At 43.5% G+C, this 6,430-nt stretch overlaps 2 long non-coding RNA genes across 2 annotated transcripts; one reads left to right on the forward strand and one right to left on the reverse strand.

Moving 5' to 3' along the window:
• Positions 1–3,472: 3,472 nt before the first annotated feature.
• On the forward strand, positions 3,473–4,309 carry LOC311244474. The gene is made up of 2 exons (XR_014620697.1): positions 3,473–3,613; positions 3,839–4,309. It is a non-coding gene; the product is annotated as an uncharacterized lncRNA (long non-coding RNA).
• LOC311244473 lies at positions 4,022–4,703 on the reverse strand. Its single transcript, XR_014620696.1, has 3 exons — positions 4,584–4,703; positions 4,306–4,454; positions 4,022–4,160 (listed from the first exon to the last, which is right to left on the reverse strand). It is a non-coding gene; the product is annotated as an uncharacterized lncRNA (long non-coding RNA).
• Positions 4,704–6,430: the final 1,727 nt, after the last annotated feature.

A 6,430-nucleotide genomic window follows, 5' to 3' on the forward strand; every position in this document is an offset into this window, starting at 1 on the left:
ATTTCTTGAAAAAAGCACATCCCTGGTGAGCACTAGATTTAAGTAGGTATTTCTTACAGACAATTAGATGAAAGTGGGGTAACACAATCTTACAGATTTGTAAATTAAATCAACTTAATCGCTCATTCGACAAATAACTTCTTCAACTTGAAATGTGTCCAATGACATCAAACCCCCACTTCTAGCGCTCTCACAAGACTGATATTATAAGCAGAAATCAAATCCAATCAAATGTATTTGTAAGGCCCGACAACACACGTTAATGTCCCCATGTACACGTCTTCTTTAAACAAGTCAAGAAGAAACATCACAATAAATCAAGAACAAAACAAAAACACCATAAAGTCCAAGAAAATTTAAATAAATAAAATAAATAAATGCAACCCTCCCAGACATACCCCACGCGAAGGTAAGGAAAACCTCACTAAAACCTAGCACTAGGAAGAAATGCACCACAGGCAATGTGGAGGAGAGAAACCTTAGAAGGGCCGTTCAAGGGGGGATCTCCCTTCTTAGATGTCGGTGATAGTAGTGTTGCAGACGGACAGTTGGTAAGCATGCACTCATGTGTGCAATAAAACACATTGTTGACTCTCCCAGGAGTCTCTCAGTTGTAGCAGTCCCTCCCTCCTCCATGTTGGATCCAGCATCAGCCCCGCAAGATCTGATTTGGATCCCCGCAAGATTTACCAAACAACTCCTCTGAGACGGGGGCAACACTGCGGGCAGTGCAACAAGTACATGAAATTAATCTGTAATCCAAATGTAAACAAATGGGTATAGCCCCGCCCCTTTTATCATTCTCACTTTGACTTGGGCGAGTGTGTTCTTTTAAACTGTATGCTGTAAGGCTGGTTACTATGAATAACACAAATCCACTGTTTATAAAGTCACATGTTGTAAAAAAAAAAAAAAAAAAAAAATACTTTTTCTCCTCCTTTTTATGCCAATTCCCCCCTCCCCTTCCTGGTCGTTGCGCGCATTTGCCCCCCACTTGCCGGCTAGGATCTAGGGAGGGTTGATAGATACTATCACATGTCTCCTCCGATACATGCAGAGTCAGCCAGCCGCTTCTTTTCACCTGACAGCGAGGACTCTCACTGGGGGAGCGTAACGTGTGGGAGGCTCAGTCACACTACTTCCCCCAGTTCCCTTCCTCGCTGAGCAGGCACCCTGACCGACCTGTAGGAGTCACTGTTTACAACGACCAGGATACACACCCCACCGGCTTCCCACCCGCTAACACTGCCAATTGGTTAGTATTGACGACCGACCAAGCCGGAGGTACCGCTGACAGCTGGATTCGATACCAGTGTCCCCTCCGGTACACGAGGAGGCAGCCGTCGCATCTTTTCACCAGACAGTGCGATCTCTCAGTGGCGAGGAGTAATGCGTGGGAGGGGTTGCTTCCTGATTCTGCTGTACAGGCGCACCAACCGACCTGTAGGAGTCGCTGTCCACAATGTCCAATCCCCACCCACCGGCTTTCCCACCCCTAACACTGCCAATTGTGTTAGTATGAACGACCGGCCAAGCTGGTAGCAACGCCGGGAGCTGGGCTCGAACCCAGCATCTCCTGCGTTAGTGGCGAGCGCCTTGCCCACTGCCTGTATTAGGGGGTGGGAAAGCCGGTGGGTGGGGATTGGATGTTGTGGACAGCGACTCCTACAGAGGTTATTGACGTCTTCTTGCCAGCGCCTCTGGACTCATGTTTTTGTTGCTGTGTGTGCGTGTGTGTGCGTGTGTGTGCGTGCGCATACGTGTGCATACGTGTGCGTGTGTGTGCGTGCGTGCGTGCGTGGCTGTCTGGTCACATGGCCATCCTGTAAGGCTAGAACCACACAATGGAACCAGGTTGAGTGATTGTGTGAATGAGTATGCAAGTGCTTTTTTGTTACAGTAACAAATACAGTACTTAAAGGTGTCATGCAGTGCTATTCCTAGCACTATTTGGGCAACTTTACACACTTCCTGTGAGTCTATGTAACACATGTGTAATTTTTATTCCAAAAATAATCATTGTTTTATATTTCTAATCTTGTACTCAAAACCAGCATTTTTCAGCCTCATGAAATCAGGCTATTATTTGGCTTGGCTCCACCCACACTTTGAGTGACAGCCACCCACCAAATAGCTCCGCCCATCTCCCCGTCATTCCATCCAGGTAGAGGTCTGAGGTCTTAGGTTTCAGGTTTTTATTTCGACACGCAAAAACATATACCGATTTTACTAACTAATACAACATGGCTGTACATTATGTTTGGGATCCAGAGAGCGACCCACAGTTTGATCCCGAAGAAGAAGAAGAAGGCGATTTGCTACAGCGAGGCTTACATTACATCGTTTCCGATTGGTAAGTTGATTAATTGCACTATTAGTTACTTACTGTTATATAATAGTTGTGTACTTCTGTCGCGCGCGGCCCGTCGAAAACACACACTCACTAACGTTAGATTGTACTGACACTAACCCCCAAACAACAGCGATCGAGGCTTACGTTACATCGTTTCCGATTGGTAAGTTGATTAATTGCACTATTAGTTACTTACTGTTATATAATAGTTGTGTACTTCTGTCGCGCGTGGCCCGTCGAAAACACACACTCACTAACGTTAGATTGTACTGACACTAACCCCCAAACAACAGCGATCGAGGCTTACGTTACATCGTTTCCGATTGGTAAGTTGATTAATTGCACTATTAGTTACTTACTGTTATATAATAGTTGTGTACTTCTGTCGCGCGCGGCCCGTCGAAAACACACACTCTGTCCCGATGAGAGTCTCTGCTCGGAGACTGTTGCTTCTGTGAACAGTGTGACTGAAAGATAAAGATGATTGACTGTTGCTTCTGTGAACAGTGTGACTGAAAGATAAAGATGACTGACTGTTGCTTCTGTGAACAGTGTGACTGAAAGATAAAGATGATTGACTGTTGCTTCTGTGAACAGTGTGACTGAAAGATAAAGATGACTGACTGTTGCTTCTGTGAACAGTGTGACTGAAAGATAAAGATGATTGACTGTTGCTTCTGTGAACAGTGTGACTGAAAGATAAAGATGATTGACTGTTGCTTCTGTGAACAGTGTGACTGAAAGATAAAGATGACTGACTGTTGCTTCTGTGAACAGTGTGACTGAAAGATAAAGATGATTGACTGTTGCTTCTGTGAACAGTGTGACTGATTGTACTGACTGACACTAACTGTACTTGACGATTGAAATTGGGGGACCCTGATGTAAACAAGACGAAAGTCTTTCTCTGGCCTCCATTGATTGATAATTTCATTCACCCTCAAATCTACTAGGTGCACGTGCGGAAATTGTGAACGGATGCCAACAGAGACTGAGAATGTATGCTGCATGGAAGTTCCACAGGTAAAGTAGTAACACAAACTTGCATCTTGGTAGCACTGAAAACCATGCATATGGCTAACGATTTAATTTTCTATATATATAGGTCAGACGTCGAATTAACCAGGAACCAACTGGACTACTGTGCATGGTTGATCATCCGGGATTGGATCCAGTGTGCTTCAACCCCTATACCATCCAAATGGCAACTAATATCTACAAGGCAGATTTTGGCCGGATACCAGAAAGCGGAATCAATAAGTAAATAATATTTATTACAGATTTATATATTTTTTTACAGGTGTTTCTCCATCTTGCATCTCTCAGACTATACTAATCTTTCTTGCAAACACAATCTAATCCTTATTGCACATCACATATAATCAATGCTTGCTACTGTCCAATGACATGACATGACAAATGGTTATTTCCCAGCTTTTTTTTTTATTTTATTTGTGCATAAATATAATACTTGATTTTCTTCAGCCGTTTCAGATATATCGCGTACAGATGCTTTGTCGCGTGGTGCTTCGGCTACTTAGGCCGCAGAGTGAGGGTAGTAATCCCATCCTGTGTCGTGGTTCGAATCCGCACAGAATTTCCGGATGTTGATGGTGTCTATACTGGCTTCAGACCGGTACAGGATTGAATCGTGACACATAGCCGGCTACCGCTTCTTCCATGGAAGGCCTGTCGAACTGTGCGCACAAAGGTTCTGGGATGGCAATCGCCTCTACCACCTGGATATATTGTTGGGGGTCACGAACGACGGAGTCAAACAGGAGCGCCATCAGCTGGTTGACATAGTCTGTAAATGAGAAATTGTTATTTGTTTTGTCATGTTAAAAAGGTTATTATTTATTCAATTTATTGTATTCCACTGTAAGTGGAAATATTTTTCTATTTATATAGGTCATGTGTGTGCAATAATAAATGTTGATATTTTTACTTACTGAATGTCGCTGGGATTTTCCTTGGTTTTATTGTGTGTCCACCTTTTTTGGCCTTTGGAAAACTCATCTTGTACGCCGGCTCTCCAGAAGCGTTTATGGCTTGCTGGCGATTTGAGTTTTCATTGAAATGCATGGCAGCTAGGTATAGTCTGAAAGGAAAATTTCAATAAGCACAAGCAATATATTTGTAGTTGATCTGAGGTTATCTAATGCAACATAATGAGTTATTTGACAAATCAGGAGTCCATAATTAGTCATTTGTACACAATATAAAATACCTGCAAAGCATTCCTATGTACGAAAAAACCACGTTTTTTGGGGCAAAACGTAAAATCACACTGTGATAGGACTCCAATGAAGACGTTTGATGGTGTGGACTCAATTTGGCGACATCTTTGATGATCCTTGTGTTTAGCAAAACCTTCTCGAGCTGGTGGGCCGGTTTTGAGTCTAAAGTAAAAAAGAAATTGCATTCAGATATTTCATTAGAGTATATTACAGTAGATTAGAATTATTCAAGCAAGTATACATTTGAAAATCACACCAATCTAGAATGAGGACATAAATAAATATTTTGAGTATATATTCATGATGAAAGACAGACAGACATACCAGGTTTAACCCACTTGCTACTATCTCTTGATACACGGTCAGCATGAAGACAACGCGGATAGAGTGGTTCTTCGTCGTGTTCATGTACATTCATCATGTGATTGAGACATGACTTCCACCTAGCAACCCTCTCATCGGCAGACTTCGACGTGGCAGCTGTCCAGTAGAGGTGGTTTGAAATGTGCAGGCGCCACTTTTTTATGACCTTGCAGTCTTTCGCCTGTGCAATTTTGTCAAGCTTCTTAGACAGACCTTGAATTACATAACATAACATAACATTACATAACAGTCGTATGACATACATGACATACAGATAGACAGTACTGCTACATCTACATTTTTTGACATACCAGATTTGCAATTACAGTACTGGTTGGGTGGGTGGGGGGGGGGGGGGGGGGGGGGGGGGGTTGGTAGGAGGGGTGGAATTGAATGTGGGATGCCTTTCGACATACCTTTGGCCACGTGCCACACATCGTAGAAGTGTTTGATGTCGTGATCTCTCAGGTACTTTTGGATCTGCGGGTGACGGTCTGTGACAATACAGTCCAAGGTCACGGATTTGGCGTCCAGAAGAGCGAGGCTTCTCCTCAAGCCCTCCAGTTCCATATGGTAGCTGCCTCCCACCTCATTGCTCTGGAACAAGGAAGGGAATAGCCTTTTCAAAATTCCACAATTAACATTTCCTAACCCCCGCTCACACACACAGCCAGCCAGACCACTTCACACCCCGCTCACACACACAGCCAGCCAGACCACTTCACACCTACAGCGATTCAAGATTCAAGACCGAGAGCTTTGTGTTCGTTTGAGCACAATGAAGGGTGCAGTGTCTCTTCAGACTTGTTAATTACCTGAATTAGTTGGACGTCTATGACATGATTGGTGGCGAGTTCCATCACAGAGTAACTTCCGTACTTAGCACTGTGGCCTGTTGAAAATAATAATAACAATTTCAATCAATGTAGTGCAATATTAAAAATGTATTCATAAAGTAGGAATTTGTCATTGGGGAGCTTTTTCTAACCTGGACTATCGGCTCGCATGTCACCGCCGATTATCACGCTTTCTTTCTCGCTTAATCTGGCGAGGGTAACGTCTTGGTCCTTGGTCCACAAACTTAGAACAGCAGGTTCCAAGAACTTCTTGGCGTGTTCCCGAAACGCTCTGTACTTTATTGTGGAGACGTGTAACGCATTTAGGACCTAAAAGAATAAATGAATAACGCTTTGTTAATATGCACGTGTGAATCACAAACAAAAACATAATGTATATCTGACTTGTCAATCAAATCAATCAAATCAAATACCTTCTCCATTTGGGTGAAAGATGAGCCAGTGAAAAATACTGCTGCAGAAAGCTGAATATTTCCAGCTGGTGTGATGCCGATGAGAGGCTGACTCGCCCATTTACGGCTGTATTTACAACCGGGGCAAACTTGGGAGACAGCCAAGAAGGTCCCTCGCGTAGTTTTGGTGATATGACATTGAGCATTGCACACCGGACACTGTTG

Source organism: Notolepis coatsorum (assembly GCF_963971535.1).
Source record: "Notolepis coatsorum genome assembly, chromosome: 17".
Classification (NCBI taxonomy): Eukaryota; Metazoa; Chordata; class Actinopteri; order Aulopiformes; family Paralepididae; genus Notolepis; species Notolepis coatsorum.